General features: G+C 47.1%; 1 protein-coding gene across 2 annotated transcripts in view; it reads right to left on the minus strand.

Moving 5' to 3' along the window:
* The window catches only part of CD82 (CD82 molecule), a 39359-nt gene extending 20741 nt beyond the window's left edge, over positions 1–18618 (minus strand). The window contains exon 1 of one of the 2 annotated variants that reach the window (XM_071558625.1): positions 18524–18618. The gene's annotated coding sequence lies outside the window, so the exon portion shown is untranslated. Of the gene's footprint in view, positions 1–6821; positions 6954–18523 lie in introns of those variants that run through there. The other variant, XM_071558626.1, reaches the window with a different exon arrangement.
* Between the last annotated feature and the right edge of the window lie 1158 nt (positions 18619–19776).

Consider the following 19776-nt stretch of genomic DNA (forward strand, 5'->3'; position numbering starts at 1 on the left):
ATGATTAAGGGCCCGGAGTATCTCTCTTACAAAACAGTGAAAGAGTTGGGCCTGTTCAGCCTTGAGAAGAGGCAACTGACAGGGGACCTCATCAATGTCTATAAGTTTCTGACAGGAGGGTGTCACGAACATGCATCAAGGCTCTTCTCAGTTGTGCCAAGCAAAAGGACAAGAGACAACAGGCAGAAATTGATGCACAGGAAGTTTCATCTGAATATGAGAAAGAACTTTACTATGCAGATGACTGTGCACGGGACAGGTTGCTCAGAGAGGCTGTGGAATCTCCATCACTGGAGATATTAAAGAACTGCCTGAATGAAACAATGTGCAATCTACTCTAGGATGATCCTGCCAGAGCAGGGAGGTTGGACCAGATGACCCACTATGGTCCCTTCCAACCTTAACCATTCTGTGATTCTGTCAGCTTTCCTGCTTCTCCTTCCTCCCCCAAGCTCAGTTACGTCTCCTGAATAAGCAACAGAGAACTGTTAAGTTTCTTAAAATTTGCTCTACCAAGCTCCTTGCTCCAAACAGACCATGCTGCTTTAAGAAACAACAGCCACAAGAAAAACAATACTAGGCTGGGGTTACCAGTCTAGCCTGGGAAGAAGTAGCCCCAACAGACAGCAAGGTCAGCAGGGTTCCCTGCTGCCAGCCTGGGTGTACCAATGATCACTGGAGCCCAGTACATTCTTCTGTTTCAATCAAAGGCTTTTGCTTAATCCTATTAAATATTTAGGTTAACTCGGGAGCTAAACTTGTATGTGGGCCTTGTTATAACTGGCTAGCCTTCCCACCAAGCAGTGATCACCCTTTAACTACCAGAAGAGAACACATCTGAACTCTGTGGTTAAAGAGAGTATTACTGCTCTAACTTCAAGAGATGCCATAGTTAGAGACTGTGCTAAGCCCATTGTTGCACAGCACGTAGCAAGATGCTAATGAGATGGGAAAGTAGCACAGAAATACAATATCATCCAGCTGTGCTACAGACTGATCTCAAAAATCTCATCTATACAGCAGTCATTGCACCCAAGGAGCTCTCACTGCACAGCTAGGTTAGTAACATCTCAGTTTTTACTCAGTTAACTCCTCGGGTCAGGGTCCACAAAGCCAGAAGTACACAAATATAGGTCCATTAAATGAGCCACAGAAAGCTCCCGTAATAGTTCTGGTCCATATGTACACCAAATATCAAACACACAGCATTCCCATTTCCAGTGTCCACAGCTGCAGCCATCAGTTGTGAGCTGGTTGGCACAGTCACACTATACAACTGCACAGTCACACTATACAACAGATGCATCACTACCAACCTAGGAGAAGTGAGTGAAGGCTCTCTGTTAGCTGATTTCCTCCTTTCCTCTGCAAGAGCAACATTCTCTCAGGCCTTTAATCCCAGAAGGCAGCAACACTGGAGAGGATAACTAAGACGTACATTTTCCCATCCACCTGGCTTGTTTACTGGCTTCACCATGAACATATCTCTTCTTAACAGCATCACGAACTGGAGCCAGGCAGCCTAGTCACAACACTGAGGCAGTCAGCATCCTAGGCAAGGATTTCTGTCTATTGTGGGGGTTGAAAATATTTTTCTACTCTTCAATCTAGCCAAGAACTAAGCTAGATAACCTCCTCTACTCAATGCACTGGACTTCTTACCTTAAGATGTCTAGCTCCAGGTGCAATCCCCCTTGGGGGAAGTCTCAATATTTGCCGACTTGCTTCTGAGAACTAAGGAATAGCCCTGTGCTCCTATTTCCAGCTCTGCCCACACTGCTTTCCTAAGTCAGGAAAACAGAGTTGCAGAGCTGTTAGGATCTTTACAATAAAGTTATTTGAGCTCATTAAGTAGTCAAACAACTTGAGAAGAGCTGCTGTGGAAGACAACATGCCTGAGGTAATGAGTAAAAATCCTGCTTTCAGGGCTCTTCTACTCCTAGCTATTTATTAAAGGCATACCGTCTTCAAGGTTTATTAAAAAACCAACAAACCCCAAATGTGCATTACAGCATTATGCACCATTCTCTTCTTGCCACAGGGAGATATATCTCTTTCATAGCTCCTAGCCATAAAGTAATTCTAAGTACAGTTTTCAAGCCAGAAGAGAAACAGGGTTTTAGGGGTTTGCTTTCAGTTTTTAAGATACTTTAGGGCTCCACATACTGAAACATTTGAGATTTTCCAATTCTTCTGCTGTTCTTCAGAAATTAACTTACTTTTCTTCACTGCATTAATGAAACTCCTCAAAACTCTACCTTATGAAATTGCACACACAGTCACAAAACTAGCAACGTTGTCCTACAGTAGAAGCAGCAGCTACCCCAAATTTGAGATTAAGTCAAGTTTGGAAGCAGACTAGCTTGGAGTTATCACAACCAGGCATATTCATAGGCCACTTGACAGCAAAAAGATGGCTTAAGTACCACAGCCACTGCTGTGGCAGTCAGAGCTGCCCCATTTGCCCAGAGTTGCCCATTTGTCAAGTTTTGAACCTTAATGTCCTGCAGCAACACATGCTGGTTTAATACATGAAGTTTGCAGTTTTAAAATTTCATTGATTGTCCACAATTGTTTCTTTGTTTTCCTCTCCACCCCAACTGCTTTGACTATTTGAATTTTCCTCTGCAAGTAGCAACACCCACTCTCTTCAACAATCCTGCCCATTTGTGCCCAAATTTCCCATCATTGTCCAGATTGACACAGCTCTGAAGATTTCAGAATAGACCATCAACTTGCAGAATGGCCTTTCTCCTAGGTTCTCATTCCTCATGTTGTAAAGATATGCAGGATTATTCATGCAGTTTGCTGCTTAGAGGTACTACTGCCATAAAAACTTGGTTGCCAACACAGCCTGGTTAGCATGGGTGTTTCTTAGCCTAGCTTCAGCCTCAGGATCTGAAGGGAGAACTAAGTCCAGGAAGGCATCAATTGATCCAGAACCCTGGGGTTTCCCACAGGGGAGGAATGGAACAAGTCAGCACGGGCTAGATGGCATCCAGGAATGACTTCCTGCCCCCTCCATCACCTCCCAGCAACAGCAATGACAGCAAGAACCGCATGTGGAGCAGGAGCAAAAACTCCAGGACATGTATGCCTGAGGAGAGGCAGAGGCCTGTTTTGTTAGCAACAGCAGAGGAGTCCTATCATAGCTCAGAGATTGACTTACTTTTGTTGCCGAAGCCTGTGATACTACCAGCCCCCTCCTGTAAAAGGTTACCCCAGAGAAGGACAGGTGATATGGGAAGAGTAGAACACCTCTGACTCCTGACCCCATCACTGGCCCAAAAGGAAAACTTCATGCACAGTCATTTATAAGCACACGAGTCAAGGGACAAAGAGGCTAAGTTAATTTTTAATTGCAATTCTGCTTTCTCAAATTAGATCCTGTACTGCCTCCACCCAGTAAGCACTGCATGCTTGGTGTTCACTGAAGTTTATGACACGTGGCTCAGGCTAGTACTGTACATGATGGTGCCACGCAGCTCTGCCAGTAAGAGCTCAGCCCTCCACTGCAGCATCGCCCTGCTCATCCTGCAGGTTTCCTCCTGATGAGCTCTGGCAGCTGAAGCACCTCAGCTGCCAAGTTACTGTACAGCACAAATAAGGGGCTCATTTATGAGTGCAGTGAAAGAGAAGGAAGAACAACCACAAAACAAACCAGAGTAGAACAGCTGTGGAAATCACCGTTTCAGTAGATTTACAAGCAAGTGCAAAGTTCATGCAAACCCTTGAGGACAGCACACGTGTTCCCAAGAGCAAGATGCTCTGCCAGTCAGCCCCAATACTCCAACTCCAGTAAAGAAGGTTCACATTTTATTGAATCTACATAGCCTGAACCTGCTGTTCTCTCTCCTCCAGATGCTCTCACTTAAAGAAAGGAAATAATTGGTTACAAAGAAGCTGCAGGTTGTTTTTACATACTTTGGCCAGTTGCTCCTCACCCCCCCCCCCCCCACTCCCCTCAACAAGGCACTAACAGTAGGGGACATAAAGGCAGATCCCCTAAGGGATGTGCTATGACTAGCTTCCACCAGGCAAGGATGAGGTCAAACCAGCACCTGATTAATTTTCTCAAGTTGCTATTTCTCTTGCCCCCACCAACACCTCAAATGCCCTCTAAGGCTGGCATATTGGCTCAGTTCTGCTGTTCCTCCTGCCTGCTCAAGCAGAAAATACTCAACTTGAGAGATGCAGAAATCTAGCAGCCAGCACTGTGAACCAAGGTTCTGCAGCATACCCCAAGGCTCCTTATTGTTCACATCCTGCCACATCCTCATGTGGGATCTTTGGGTCAAAGTCCAGCTGGTCTACTAAAGGAACCTCCAAAGCAGGCTCAGCCAATCTCAAGAACCACAAGTGCTTTTTGACACAACAGGCAAGCATGACCTTCCCCACGCCTATCCAAGCCTTACACAATGCAACAGGTTGTTTTCCTCAAGGTATTAGGGTCAGGCTAGACACTGAAATTCTCTAAAGTTTCCCCGATGTGGTCTCACCTTCTGGCTTTTTTTCACACCACAATATTGATGGAGGTTAGCTGGGTTCATTTGCAGACAGACCAAGAAACACTGGAGGAGGAGCACCCACTTACATGCTCAGGTTGCAGAACTGGCTCTCTCTGACCAAAGCAACTAGCATTTGTCCCTAAGAAGGGATCAGCATGCTGCTGGTTCCATAAAGATATTTATCTGCACTGTAATTTGCACGAGGTTGAGACCATTTTGAAGGCCAGTGCAGTTACTTTTTGCAATATTATCCCAATCCATAAACCAGAAGCAGATTAGGCACCTGCCTGGCCAGCGACCCACAGAAGTCAGGTCCGTAAAGGAGTTGTTCACTTAATGGTCACTTTTCTTTCCAGCTCCAAGCCAGATACACCCATGGACGAGAGACTGGGGAAGGCACAGCCCAGAAAGCTGTGGGGCAGAAGGAAAAAGGCAATCCTTTGCAGGATTCTGAGATATTGCACCCTGAAGCCCAGCTTGTTCTCTATCCATGCACATACAGAACAGGCATTTGGCAATCAGGTCTCCTGATCATCAGTGATGAGACAGGACAGCTTCACTCTACAGCACCAGTTAATGAACAATGACAGAGTTACTAAGTCTCCTGTTAACCAAGTACATCACTGCCCTCAGGGGAGAGACTGCAAGTTACAGCCACATTAACATACAAAGAATATCCTAAGGAGTTCATCTAGTTGATGTTAATATTCAAAGGCCTTGGACTTTCAGTACACCTGGGAAGTACATCTTGTCTCTGGCAAGCAAATAACCGCAAAGCCAATGAATGACTCAAATCCGGATTCACTGAACTTTTCTTAAAGCTTCACTGAGATAATACCAGCTGTGTAATGACCTTGAAAATATAGACAAGATCGTGTTTGTCATGGAGATTTTCCAAACAGCGTATCTTCAAAAGTTAGAACGGAAGGATTAAGGGAGAAGTTGGATCCTAAAAATTAAGGCTGCTTTTTAGGGTTACCAGCCCAAATGGGCCACACTTCCAGATGCAGAGATTACTTTTTACATACATACACATATATATATATATATATATATATATATATATATATACACAAACACACATATGCATGTGTATATGCATGTGTATCTCACTGATACAGCTACAGTTTCTTTTTGGAGGAAAGTGTCAGGGCAGGTAGAAAACTTTCTGTACAACACAAATTTCAGAAACAGAAGAAAAGAAGGTACTTGGAACAGACTTTTATCACATCTACTCTAAACACAGTTGCTTATCTTAAGTAGAAGCAATTGCCTTTAAGCTAGAAGGGGTGGTCTGAGGGCTAGGCAAAGAGACAGTAGCACAGCTACAGCAGTCTGCAAACTGCAGCACCACACTTAATTGTCTATAAACTGTGAACTACCACTTAGCAGTACAGACATGTGCAGCAAGACTCTAACAGTGTCTGCCACACACCTGCAACGCAGAGACTCAAGTGTGCATGCTGTCCCTGGAGTAAGGGAAAAAGACTAGATCAACAGTTTAGTGGCAACTATGTAACGGTTACCTTCAAGTACTGCAAAAATACCACTGGAAATTACCAGATTTCTCAAGAATAGTTTCTGAGATAAATCATCAGTTCACACTGCAAGGGCAGATTTGTTCCTGGTTCATCAGGAAACACATTAAGTTTTTCTGCTGGACTTCTGTAGTTAGTATACTGTTGTGTGAATAATCAGACTGGTAATAGTGTCCTCCAGTGAGACTCTAGATTAGAAAACACTCATCTTCAATGGCAGAGCTTTTTCAGCATGTTTTACCACAGCAAGTACGTCATGCATTTTGTAAAAAGGAAATGTGTAGCACATTTTAGAAATGTACTTCTGATGCTTGAAGGGAAATGATTAGATATTTACAAGCCACTATCATACTGTTAAAATGAAACCAACCTCACAGTTCGGTATCAAAAAACAGCATAGGTTTTAGAAGCATCTGTTTTCATCTCTATATTTGCAAGTAGTGCAATAGGATTTGAGAACATCTGGTCTTCACACTTCAGTTTGAAAGCCAACATTTAAGTATGTCTTCAGTCCCTACAACTGGCAAATTTAGAAAGTTCTTTGCTATTTTCAGCCTATACACTCATGCTTGCACAGCATGACAGTATTTGCAGTACAGCATTTCTCCGATTTAAGCAAATCTTTCCATTTAGCAAGACCAGAGATACAACTCTGCCAAAAAAATGGGAGGAAAAAAACAACAATCCAACCCCAAACCCCACAAACTGTCCCAGAAGTCATTTGGTTCTCCTCTCCCCCTAAAAAAAGAAATTAGAAAAAAATTAATCAGCTTACCAAAAATTGTAGACAGAAGAAATAGCCAAAGGTACAGGTTAGTGGATTTCTCTTTTTGATTACCACATATTAGAATGTTAGTTGTGCAACAAACACTGCAGGTCAGGTCCAGAAAGAGGTCTCCACACTAACTAAAGCCAGCACACAATGCAGTAAAAATGCACAGCTTTCACAAAACTGGTTGGGCAACTCTGTCACTTGACTATATTGGCTCTTTAATGGCTTCAATAATGAGACCAGCTCAGCTTTGTTTTCTGCACTTAGAACTGTCAGGCTGCAAACTTAACCTCTGAAATGGATGCACCCAAAGGCTCCCGTGTCTGAGTGGCACCAGTGTGTCAAAAGCAGTCCGCCCCAAAAGCAGACAACACTCTGGCCTGCCCCACAACTCTCCCAAAAGGGTCAAAGCCTGTGAGCAGGACCTGCACCCCAAACTGCAGTAGCACGGCCAGCACAGACAAACAGCACTCTGCTTGAACTCAGGCCAGCTTCTCCCCTGAGTGGCACAGAGGATGATTTTAAGCGTATGCCACTGCCACCAGTCTTTAGCCTGGAAATTCCCGCACAGGACAGGCTCCCCTGCCTCCATTCTCATGCAAGCAATGCCTCGGAAGTCTACAAATCTCCTCCAAGGAGTAGCACAATATCTCTCCAAATGTCATTTAGCTAGTAGATACCTTCCTGAGACCCAGCAGCTTTCTGGCCCTGCCAGAGCACTCAAAGGCAGGAAGAAAGCCTTAACACAAGCTTTTTTTTAATGTCTTATGAGACAGCACCACAGATTGTGAGACTTAGGTAGGAGCCAGTTAGTGTAACTGATTTTTATCTTTTCCTCCTCCTCATCCCCTAAAATGCAAGAAGTCAAGGTTGAGGACTTTCTACTGTAAAGTTCCCTTTCAAAACAAACTGGTTTTCAGTTACTTCCATTTTCTCACATGCCAGAGCAGATAACTAGTGGGTGTTTAGTTGGAGCACACCCATGCCAAACATGTTTCTGAGAAGTTACACCACCTGCCTGAACTGGGAAATGAGATTTCCTACTCTTTTGGTTCTTTTCAGGAATTAGCAGAGAGAGTAGTTTTCCTTCAAGGGCAGGATGTTTTCATCAGCTTGGCAACTTGCATAGCAATTATACAAACAACCTCTCTTCTCCACTGCCGCTCTGCTCATTGAGCCTTTGAACCACAGACAGGTGAATCAGGCTGAGCAGAGCCTAGGCACCAGCATCCAGTGTGGGAAGGAAGCTGAGCTTACCCTGCACCATTCCCAGCAGGTTCTCCTATAGTTCACTCCATAGCTAAACTCAGACTAGAGATTATTCAGAAGAGCATAGGGCGATGAGCACTCCCTTGTCCTTCTCAAACTAAGCCTCCAGAGAAGCTCAGACACCCTGCCAAGCTCTTTCAGTGCTCACCAGAGCAATGAAGTCTCTTGCAGGTTGGCAGACCAGCCCAATGGAGAATGAAAGTGTCTTCTGTCACCAGAATTTTCCCCAAGACCTCTCCTCCTAGAGTACATCCACATGATCTCAAGTGGCAGAACAGAAGAAAAACAACCCCCAAAGCCCACCCCAAAGCAGAGACGAGACCTCTGGCTTGTTATGCCAAATGACTGAAGCTTTGGAATTAAGTCAGCTTCCTCAAACAACAGAAGAGACAGGCTATTAGTCTACTTCAATCATATCACATGCTTTGTATCAGATCGTTTGCTGATAGCAAGGTACTGATCTCAAGAAGCAGAGATTTTAACCCTTTAGTCCTATAGATCAAGTAAAGCTCCAAGACTACAGCAAACCCATCTGACTGGAAAGTCAACAGAAGTCCTACTGGCACGGGAAAGTGCCTCAGGCCATAGGGGACACATCTTTTGGCTTCTGTTACCTGAAGCAGTTATTTCATGAGTTTTTGTTTTTGCCAAATAGACCACTTGCTAATTGCAGCACCCTCATCATGTATGATGAGGCCCAGTATGCCTGTGGCAACTGAACTACTCCTGTTCCTCTGCTAGTATGTTGGCACTGTTACATGTGATTCCAGAGCAGAACACCAGAGATCAGCAGCTGTAAGAATCGTCCCTCTTCAGCAAAGTTGCTCTACCATCACCACGGGCCTCCAGTCTGAAGGACCCCACTGCAGGCTGACAGTACAGGAAGAGAGTACAGGAGTCAGAAGCACAGGATTCCCGCAAGACTCTCACACATAGCATCTCCTATCCCAGACTTGCATATCAGGGAGGAAAAGGAAAACAATTCAGCAAACCCATTTGTTACAAGTAGATAGGGCCAGCTTAGCCCGAGGTCTCCAGACTCAGTGGACTCAATGGTACAGAACCACTCACACAATGGCAGCACTGCTGCAGCCACAAAAGGTTACTGCTGGGCCCAGACTCTGCATCACTGCCCTCTGCCCTAGGAGAAGTTGTACTTCCCATCAAACCATCCCAGTGTCACACGAGACCGTGTGCCCTGCTGGAGCATGGTCTGCCTGCCTGCTGGCGAGATGAGTGTTGTCACAGACAGTCTGAGGATGAACATTTCACAACATCCTGAGTTTCACTTGACACTACCAGCAGGCATGAATGAAAAGATAAAGCCGGAGCTATAAAAAGCTCCTGAGGAAGGGATTCTGACTCAAGCAGCCCCTCTGTCAAAAATTACTTAGGGTAGGAGGGCAAGAAAAGCCCTAATGTACAGGAGTTTAGAGCACAGATGTTTCAAGTCATTCCCTGCTATTCAAAAACACTCATCTGCAACCACATTTTCTCCCTCCAACATCAAGGTGAATAATACAAACAGTTTCACATTTGTAACTGGCAGCACCTGGCCTGATCCCTCTGAGGATGCAACTCAGAACCTATTTCACGCTTTGCTCTGGAAGAGTCAGTCCCAGCAGACAGTGCTGTACAGGCTCCAAGATGTACAGCAGCACTGTCTAGCATTTTTTCCTTTCACCTTCACAGAACAGTCTCCTTATGCCAAGCTCTTTTTACAGGAGGAATAAAGTGGGAAAGAAAGCTGCATTGTACAGCAGTAAAGGGCAGCGCTGTGAGAAGCAGGAATAACACAGCATGACCTGCTACAGAAGCTGCAGCAAAGCTGCTTTGTTCCCAGTCTAAGCATTTTTGGAAGTGAAATGTCACAACAAGAAATCTCAGTAGACAAAGCCGGAAAACAAAGGGGGCCTCTAGGAAACACTTAGCTGGCTTGAAGAGATACTCAAAAACTTTTGGTTGCCTTTCTATGAAGATGGTCCTAGAGGCCAAGACAGGATGCAATACACACAGGTGTTTTGCTGCTGACTGTTTCGATGACTGTTATATTATTATGCAGGTAATCCCAGTAGAGTTAATATAAGAACACTGCCCAAGGATATACATGGCACCTGCAGTTAAGAACACTCCTCTAACAATGCCATTCCAAAACAAGAAAATAATCAATCATTCAAAGCAACACATGCGTAGGTTCTGGATAGGGCTATTTCAAGCCAAGAGGAACAGACATATGGGAGAAGTTCCCAGGAATTTGGCAGTGAAAATAGACAGAAAGACTTTGAAAAGCTGTGTCTGTTTTGGGAAAAAGAGGGGCCTCCTTGGAGTCTCCAGACCTATGTACAGTGGTCTGGAAAACAGGTTCAGCTGAACCTGAACCAAGAGAGGCTGGGTGGCCTTTTATACTTTCCTGAAAGGGTCTCCTTTTCTATATTTAGAGCACAAATATTTCAGAAGACTATTTTATCAAGGAATGCTAGAAGAATGAGATATAAAGCAGTAGTTCAGAGGTTTTTATTTTAAAAAGAAAGAACTTTTATACAGAGTAACTTATTCACAGATAATCAGATGAGCCTAAACGCAGACATAAATGCTCCCATTTCAAAGGGGAAGAAAAAGCAGAGTTGTTTCATCTTTAATCAATAAATCATGATTGAGGTAACACTACTTTTTTAATAGGATTGCAGACACATTCTTTTCTTACTTGCTTCTGTCAAACCACATTGTACACTTTCCCCCACAGCCCACCCATTTTTATTTCACATCACAGCTCCCAATTTTTAATCAAGCCACACTTACCAGTGAGATAGAACTACACTACAGCAAGAGGTCTCATGCATGAGGTCTCATGCATGCTACATGGGCAGATAACAGCTGTGACAAGGCTTTCTCTATCCCCACAATACATGCCCAGCCCCTGCTAGTCCAGCAGCTTGACACTCAGCCCAGCAAAGCCTGCTCCACCCCTGATGGGAGGCTGCCAGCAGAACCACCCACCACAGGTCGCCAAGGCTCTCCACCGAGATCCTGGACACAGGAATAACCACCACACAGCACCATACTAATACAGCTGCTGACCTGGCTCAGCTCACACACTGCTGTACAGGCTATTGTTCCTCACAGGTAACACCCTGTGGCAAAGGCTATCTCTCTTCTGGGCAAAAAGGGAGCAACTGCTTAGGTTCCCATGGGACAGCACTGGGTGCACAGTCATCTACTTGCATAGACCCTGGTAGGTCTCGGGCATAGTTGAGAGCTGGGATAGGAAGAGGTTTCCCATCTGTCTGAAGCTACGCAAAGCAGAAACTAAGTGTTTCATTACAGGATCGACTCTAAGCCACTGTCACAACAGCCTCCAAAGTTGCAATGCAATGGACTGAGAATGAATGCAGAAAGACCCAGGCTCTGAGACCACCACCAGGACTGCAGCATCAAATCAAAGGAGCCTTTGAGGTCTTGGACTCAGGGTTTAAAGCAGCTTGCCATTTCTCAAAATAGCCCTCCCTTGAAATAGCCTCTTCTGTCAAGGCAGCAGCCAGTTTGATGCAGATTCTGGCATTAAGAAATTCCCACGCAGTTTCAGCAGCTGCATTTTGGTTATCTCAGTTTCGTTCCAGGAAGCCGCGAGTCACACCACCTTCCCCAGAGAGCGTGGGCAAGAGGAAACACTGACATCTCAGGTCCCATCATATCAGGCAAGAAAAGTACCAGCAGCTGTGGGCATCATCTCCGATGTCTCACAAGTAGCCACAACCACCCCCATTTTAGTTGAGCTCACACAAAGTGTTATCATCCTTGGAGGGTCTGGTGCAAAGAAGCTGCTGTGCCCTGTGCACAGGGAGCAGCCAACCCCTGCCCCAAGCTTGCAGCGCTGATGTATCACAGAAAACTCCACTCCCCCTCCACACCACTAACCTCCAGGAATCTGTTGTACCTGCAGCCCCTCCCTCCACTCCTATGCAGTGTCCCCAGAGATGCGGCAGACTCCACAAGAATAGGGAGAAGGTTGTGCCTTTACCTTGTTTACCAGGGCTTCGGCACACAGCTATGGTCTAGCACTGTTCTGCACAGCAGCTGCCAAGCAGAAGTCTTCTCTAATTAAAAGAGCTTCCTTCGGGAATAGGCAGATCTACCGCACAACTCAGAGGGCTCTTTAGTTATTCCATGTGCAGTGCATCTGCAAGCCTGCATTAGAAAAGGACCTGAATGCAGAGTCCAGCAGCTTCCTCGACTGTTTGGAAAGTACATCCAGGCAGCTGGGTTTCGTCTGGTTGGGGTTCCTCTCCCTGTGAAAGGACTGCAGAGATGAGCATAATTGGAACTCCTGCTTGCCTTTTAAGCACCAGTTTCTTCAAGCATGCAGTACAGATGCTACAGAATACTTCCCATCTCTGTTTGGTTCATGGAAAATTCAAAGCAATAGCAGGGGCAAATAGCCTTGCTAACCTGCAGGTCAGCAGTCTCCTTAATCCAAGTCCCGCTCTCTTAACAGGCAGCCTAGCTCCATGATCACAAGACACAGAAGACTGGGAGTGAGGTGACAGGAGCTCGAGTTTACTTAGTGAAGCACACTTGGAAGTTGAGGACATTCCAGCAAAGCCATTCAAGACTGACTCATCACCAGCAGCTTCAATCCATGCTGAGACACAGCAGACACATGACCAGCTCCACAGCAGGCAAGAGGACACTTTGTGTCACGCCACCAGCATGAAAGAAGCCCCCAAACCAATGCACGATTATAACTGCAGTACTTTAGATGGTATCCTACTACCACAACAGCCAGACCAGTATCGTTTTATGCAAAAAGCACTCTACAAATTATTTGATTACAAGCACAAAGGAGAGGTGCAGAGCAGTCTGGACAGTGACTTTTGAAAAGCTGGCATGTTAGCACTGGGGATCAAAGTTCAAAACCTCCTTGATACTGCCACCCTGAATGCAGAATCTTTTAAAATTTCTACCCACACATATTCCAACTGTTAAGTAACCCATTTGCAGGACCAAGGAGAAACCAGAAAAAAATCAAGTAGGAAGGGAATAAGACATTCCCAACACAGGTATTTTTTTCCTGTCTGACTAAAACACCTAGAAAGAGAAATGCCACGAAAGGTACAGAAACTTCCCTGGAAAGGTCTAATAGAGCACTGAGGCATTTTGTGAAATAGTAGAGACAATCTAGTTAATTTAGATTTCACAACTGATTCCCAGCAAAACTGCTAACCATCTATCACAGGAGACATGATGCTGGCTCTGGGCACTTAGGATTTGCGTATTATTATACTATGAGATGACAGCAGTAGCCCTTGAAGTCCCAGTCAAGTGCCAAGATGCCACTTGGACACCTGCCTTGCATGCAATTCCAGAAGCCCTGTATCAATACAGCAAAGGTTGTGTGGTCCCACAGCACCCTGATGCACAAAGCCCCCAGAGGCAGCTTACTCTGAACCTGTGCCAGTCTGGTAGACCACCCCAAGGAAAATCAGTGTCCCTGGAGCAGGTTGCTTTTAAAAGTAGACATACAAGGTGCTCTGCACAAAGCCTCTCCTGTAGACATGCATTAAGTTCCGATGTAGCCCCTCAAACCCATCCCACTGAGGGCACAAAAACCTCACAGATCACAGAGGCAGTGACTAAAGCACGGTGCTGTTGAAGGACCTGGCCCAATCCAGTGATATAGCCCCTTCCCCAAGGCACCTCTGGGAAACAGCCTCCTTCATTACCAACAGGTAAAGCTACTTAACAGGATGTTCAGTTCCCCCTGTGTAAATTCCTGTAAGCTAGTTCCTCTTCCTCCCCTTCCCAAATAACCCCCATGGCAATGGATGGGGAGCAGCAGGGACCAATGGCAGGCCCCAGCTCCAGCTGTGGGAAGGTCAGCTCAGCTCAAGGTGCATGCTGCAGGTGTTCTGACATCTCATCCATTCCTTTGCTCATGTATGAGACCTCCCTCTGACTGAAGAAGTATTGTTTTGCCTGCAAAGGCAACTCTCCATCATATAACTTCAAATCTTCGGGCTGCTGGATATCCTAATGTATATAGCTCCTCCCAGATCAGCATTTCTCCAGTACACATGGCCATGGGATTATCATCATACTAGAAGAGATCAACAATCTGCTTACAGCCCAGCAACAATTTTGTAATAAAGGGTAAAGCACTTTAGTGATGCACCTGTTTGCTCAAAGTTGTGCTGCAAAGAAACTAAATCAGCAGCCCAGAAGAATTCTTAACAAATGCCACTAGCCCTTTGCCTATTTGCAAGGCCCTTCCTTTGGCCCTTCCCAGCTCCGGAGCTCCTTAAAAAGACATACCACTTACCTCAGCAGCAACTTTCAGAAATGAAGTACATGCACCGGTCTTTGATTTGACGTGCTTTTAAATAGCGGTGTCCCAGTTCTGAAGCTCCATCAAGGAGATAAAGAACTAGAGCAGTCAGCCAGACAGCCTGTGCACGTGTCTCTTCCCACAGGAGAAAGCCTGCCCTTAGCTTAGTCTCCTTTCCTCTCTCCCCTCTATTTACTTTGGATGAGCCACAAGCCACTCAGCTTCCCTGGCTCTGTGGTGTTAGAGAGGACACACACTTGGGGTACTGAGCCAACAGTTTTCAATCCCTCTCCCTATCCCAACAGGCTACTCTTTTATTCCCTTTTTCTGCTGTTGTCTACCAGGCAGTCCCTTTCACAGTGCTGCCCAAGGTAATGCCTCATCTTTCTACCAGAAATATAGCTAGCTGTGAATCTGTCAGTGCACACAAGCAATGATTTAAGCAATCTCCAGTATGAAGTTCCTTGTGCTTCACTTATCACCCCATCTAGGTCTAAGTCAGCCATTAACTGCTTCAGTGTTTCCTAGCTCTAATAGCCCAGAGCTCTCAGCAAACACGCTCTACCACAGCGGACCAGGCATCAAGGAACTGCTGGCGCTGGCTGTGCCTCCTCTATTATTCATTTTACCATGCCAAGAGAGCCTGTAATTTTTAGCCTTTCCTCCATTTCATTCCATCTAAGAATACAGAACAGCTAAGAAGAGACAGAGGTGGTTAGGTAATGGAGTGCCTCTTATTACACAGTTCCTAAAGGAAAGGTGGCTCACCCAGCCACACCTTCATGCACATGTCATTAATCATTTGCCTGTGGAAAGCTCCAATATCACATTCCTCCAACAGATGCATCAGTGCAAGAGCAGTTTATTTCTCTGCCCATCAAAGCTGACAATCACACGGTGCAGAGCAAGGCTGCTGAGCCCAGCTTCCCCTTTGCTGTACAAAAGGACTACAGATCTCAGGATGCCATGATCCACAGAGATAAATGAAGGCAGGGAATGAGAAGAAGGGGATGTTGGTGTCATGCTCCTGTTTTAGAGAGGTGAAGTTAAGGAACTCTAGGAAAGGGCCATAATTCCTGGCAGTAAGAAGTTAGTTTAGATGCACACACATTTTTCCACACAGGGAACAAGTGCAAGAAGTGGGGCTCTGATTATCCCTTGATGCACAGAACCATGAAAACATTGCTACCTCCTTTGAAGCCACTCAACCATAGCCTGAGCCCCGACAGACCCTCTCCAACACCTTGCACTCACCAGTGAACAGAAACAGAAAAGAGACAAGGAAGAAAGGCACTGTTAAATTAGAGCAATAATTACTACTTCAGATAGTACGGGCATGGTCCAACTCCCAGCATCACCCTGGCATTCCTGTAACAGACTCTATGCCTTTGGTCCCCGAGTCCTTTTAGCAACACCTTTTGCCTGTGCCATGTTGCTTCCTGCTGTAACAATGCCAGTAGGCACAAAGAACCACAGCCACAGCTTGAGCTGGAAAGTGCCTCAGGGCCTGTGGTTACCAGAGGTCTGCAAAACTCCCACCTGCACTTCTCTGAAACATCTACTGGATGAAACACCTGAAGACCTCTATGGACCTCTCCTGCTTTACAGCTGTAGTCCTGGAGTAACAGGAGAGGGATAAAACCTTTCCTTGGCTACAGTCAGATGAGGAATTTCATATGAACTCTCACCTTGCACTTCAAAGAGCTGGAAGCAGAGTATTTTGAGTAGCAGGGGCAGGAAACCTCCATAGAGCTGTGGAAGGCCTTGTTAGAGCATCATCTGCACCAGTTTAGAGTTGTAGGTCACACAACACCTGCCTGTCCTCTGAGAACTAAAATAGAGACAATAACAGTAATGAAGAGAGTCCAGATGAGCCGCATCATTAAAGCTAAATCCTCTTAAGGGAGGAGCTTCCACACAGCCCACAGTGAGGGCTTTCTCCAGGCACTCAGCTCGCATCTTGCTCTATTTCTGTCGCACGCAGGTAAGAAGCCGAAAAAACACTGCAAGACTTCACCCAGCCACACCTGCCCTGCAGCACAGGGTTGAGGATGTCATCTCAGCAAGTCCCAGAACCCTCGACAATGATGGAGAAGACCAGGACAAGAGAGGTTCAGGTTCACAGAGGTTCCACAGAGCGATGCTCTTTTGCAAACGAGATCCTCCTATGAAAGAGGTGTTAAATGAAACGAGGAGAAGCTACTCACTTCTCTGAGCCACTCCTAATCCACCCATCGGCTTGCAGAGCAGTTGGCAAAGGTTCTTTTTACCCATCTAACGGCCCAACACTAGCAAGCCCCCATGGATATTTTTTTTTGAGGAAGCACAGCTGGCGAGGGGGTTGCTCCAGCCAAAGGACCAGAAACAAGTGTGAATGTTAAAAACCACTCCACTGTTGCAAGAGATTCTGTTATGGGACACTAGCATGTGTTCCACAGCCCATGCAGTGACACCACAGAACACGTCACTGACCACACCACCAGTGCCCTTCTGCCTCATTAACACTTTTTCCCCACTCAGCACTCATGAAGGATTTAGTAAAATCAAAGTAATTTGTCATTTTTACAGCTTGTCATATGCTTATCTTGACAGCAGTACACTACTGAGACTGGTCCTCTCACTCGACACCTTCCTCTGGATTTTCAGAGGAGTGTTTCTCTTGTGGACCTTGTTGTCACCAAAAAGGTTCTAACCACAGGCTTCTGCTTGACAGTTCTAATGCAGCCAGCAAGCCTTCCACCAACAAGCTCACACCTCAGGCTCTGGTGAGGATTTGTCTCAAGCCCAAGATGTCTGAGAAAGTACCAACAAAACGCAACCAAACAAAAAACAACCAACAAAAACAAAGTCTTCCATGGAGAGGAAGTACCACTGATGACAGATTTCAAGACAGCACTCTCCAGTTGTACACCCTTGCTTCCCTGACTGCACAGAAGCACACGAGTGTTGTCAAAGTCACACACCCAGAGGCCTCACTAGTGCTGACATGGGTTACATCCCTATGACCCTCTACCATCAACAGCAGCTCAAACACATCCAAGAGCTGCTCTCCTCCTTAGCCACCACCTCCAAGAGCACTGCAATAGGACACTCTCCCTCCTTTGCATAGCTAGTAAAGTTTCAATCCCTCATCTCATATACAAAATGGAAGCGCAACAGATTGTCCAAGACATAGGAACACTTCATTCTAAACCAGCTTTACAATTTACTGAAGCCAACATTTAGGTTCCAGGATGGCTGGGTCTGGGTTTTTTCCCCCCCTCCTCTCACCCAGTTGATTTTTGTTTTGTACCGAGTGCTCCATTTTAAGTTCAGGCTCACAGAGCAGAGCTTCTACGCTCGGGGGCAGAACCGGCATGCCCGGGTTCTAAGAAGCCGCTATCCTCATATCAACAGATTTGTTAACAGGAACACCGCAAAGGCCATTAGCAGCCAACATCTGCTCAGCTACTGAAGCTCGAACACTCCGCTGAACTCCTTACTGCGATCTTAAAAGGAGAGGGGGAAAGGGACATGGCAGACTGAGGCACTACAGATTTCTGTAGTCTGAACAGTGTAAAATCGCTACAGAGGCACCTAATCCACATCGCAGAAATCAAACAAGGCACAGCCGACTGAAGCCAGCTGCATGCCCAGTCTCATAAGCAGGCAGCGGAGGCACAAGGGCGAAATCCCTTCACAGCTGCAAAAGGCCAAGCCCGCAGGTCCCACTCCTGCGGGCACCGCGTCCGCTGCACCTGGCGATGGTCTCTTTCAGGCCACACACCCGCTACGCCAGCGGATCACAGTTCACCCTCGGACTCCAGCGCGGAGGGACACGCCAGAGAGCGGCAGCAGCAGGACGGGCGCCCCGAGAGGCTGCCCCGGCTCCCGCGCGGGGAAGGGTCGCTCCCTGCCCAGCTGCCCCCCGGGCGAGACCGCACGGACAGCAGCGGCAGCTCCCGCCCCGGCCACCACAAAGTCCCGCGGAAAACCCCCGGGAAGTCCCTTCCACGCCGAGACCCCCGGGTCGAGGGGAGCGGGAGGTACAGTGGAGGGAGTCCCAGCACACACGCTCTCCTCCAGTGCCTCCCCACTCTCCGGCCGTCGAGGAGGGCGGCCACAGCTCACCTACCTTTCCTGCTAGGCTCGGTACGGCTCCGCTCCGCGCTGCGCTCCCTCCCTCCGCCGATGTGGCCCACGGGGCGGAGCCGGCGGCTGCGCTGAGCCAGCCCCGGGGCGGGCCCCGGCCCCCGCAGGGGGGCTGCGGACAGCGGGAGCTTCGGCCGGCGGGGTCGCCGAGCTCGGGGCGATGAGTTCGGGGGCACTGCCTGCTGCGAGCCGCTTTGTGCACGCTCTTGTAACCGAGTGACACGTTTTCCACTGCCCACCTGTGAGTCCTCGGCTGCTGCCTCCTCCTCTCCTGCCGTGACCAAGTCACCTTGCCCCACTCAGGCAGGTGGCCAGGCTCTGCGCTGGGGCCTCTAGCCCTGGCTGGCTGCGCTTGCCGTGTCATCCCACCTCTTGCCTGTGTGGCTCATAAGTAGATGCACACATAGAGCCACCCCATACACTCACTCCCTTAACGTTTAAGGCCACTCTCGGCCTGTCCGGTCTCAGCCTGTCCGGTCTCGCCCTGCCCAGTGAAAGCAAGCCTGATGACCCACCAAAAGATTTTCCCAATGTGCAGTTTCTCTGCTCCTGTGAACCTGGTAAACATCAGCAGGGCTGAGCATTGTTCCCCCCCAAACCCCGCTAAGCTCTTGTTTGCACCAGTGCCTCCAGGACTGACGGCGGTGAGGTGCTCGTATGCTGTGGCTTCTGTTCGCTCTGCTGACCGCTGCCATTGCATTGTTTCCATGGGCTTCGCCGTTTTGTGCAGGGTTTGGGTTCCGCGCAGCGGGCAACAAGCTTACACTGCCAGCTCTTTGTTCTTGGCACGTGGCATAATTAGCCCAATGGGATCCTGCCTCTTCTTTGCTGGCAGAACACAAATAAAAATAAAAGTGATAGGGCAACCGAATAGTAACAACAATGTGATCATCTTTAAATCCTCATTTCAAAGATACTGCATCCAAATCCACCAAGCCAATGCTAAAACGAGGGAAGGTCAGGATGTCCCTCACCCTTTTGAGGAGCAACATTCCTCACTTTCGTGGCTTCTGCTGCCCTGACAGGAGCAGGGCCAGCAAACTCACGCAGCTCAAGGCCCCAGTCCTCATTCCTGGGGACAGCAAAAATCAGTTTGCCGTTTGTACTGAGACAGGTGTTTGTAGGCCACCTTACTCTCTCCTTATGAGATGCCTTGTGATCATCTCTCTGTTCCTGCAGGCTGATTACTTACTATGCCACCAGGCTTTAAACAAAATATTTCAAAAGATCCTTTTT

Source organism: Pithys albifrons, chromosome 6 (assembly GCF_047495875.1).
Source record: "Pithys albifrons albifrons isolate INPA30051 chromosome 6, PitAlb_v1, whole genome shotgun sequence".
NCBI classification, from domain to species: domain Eukaryota; kingdom Metazoa; phylum Chordata; class Aves; order Passeriformes; family Thamnophilidae; genus Pithys; species Pithys albifrons.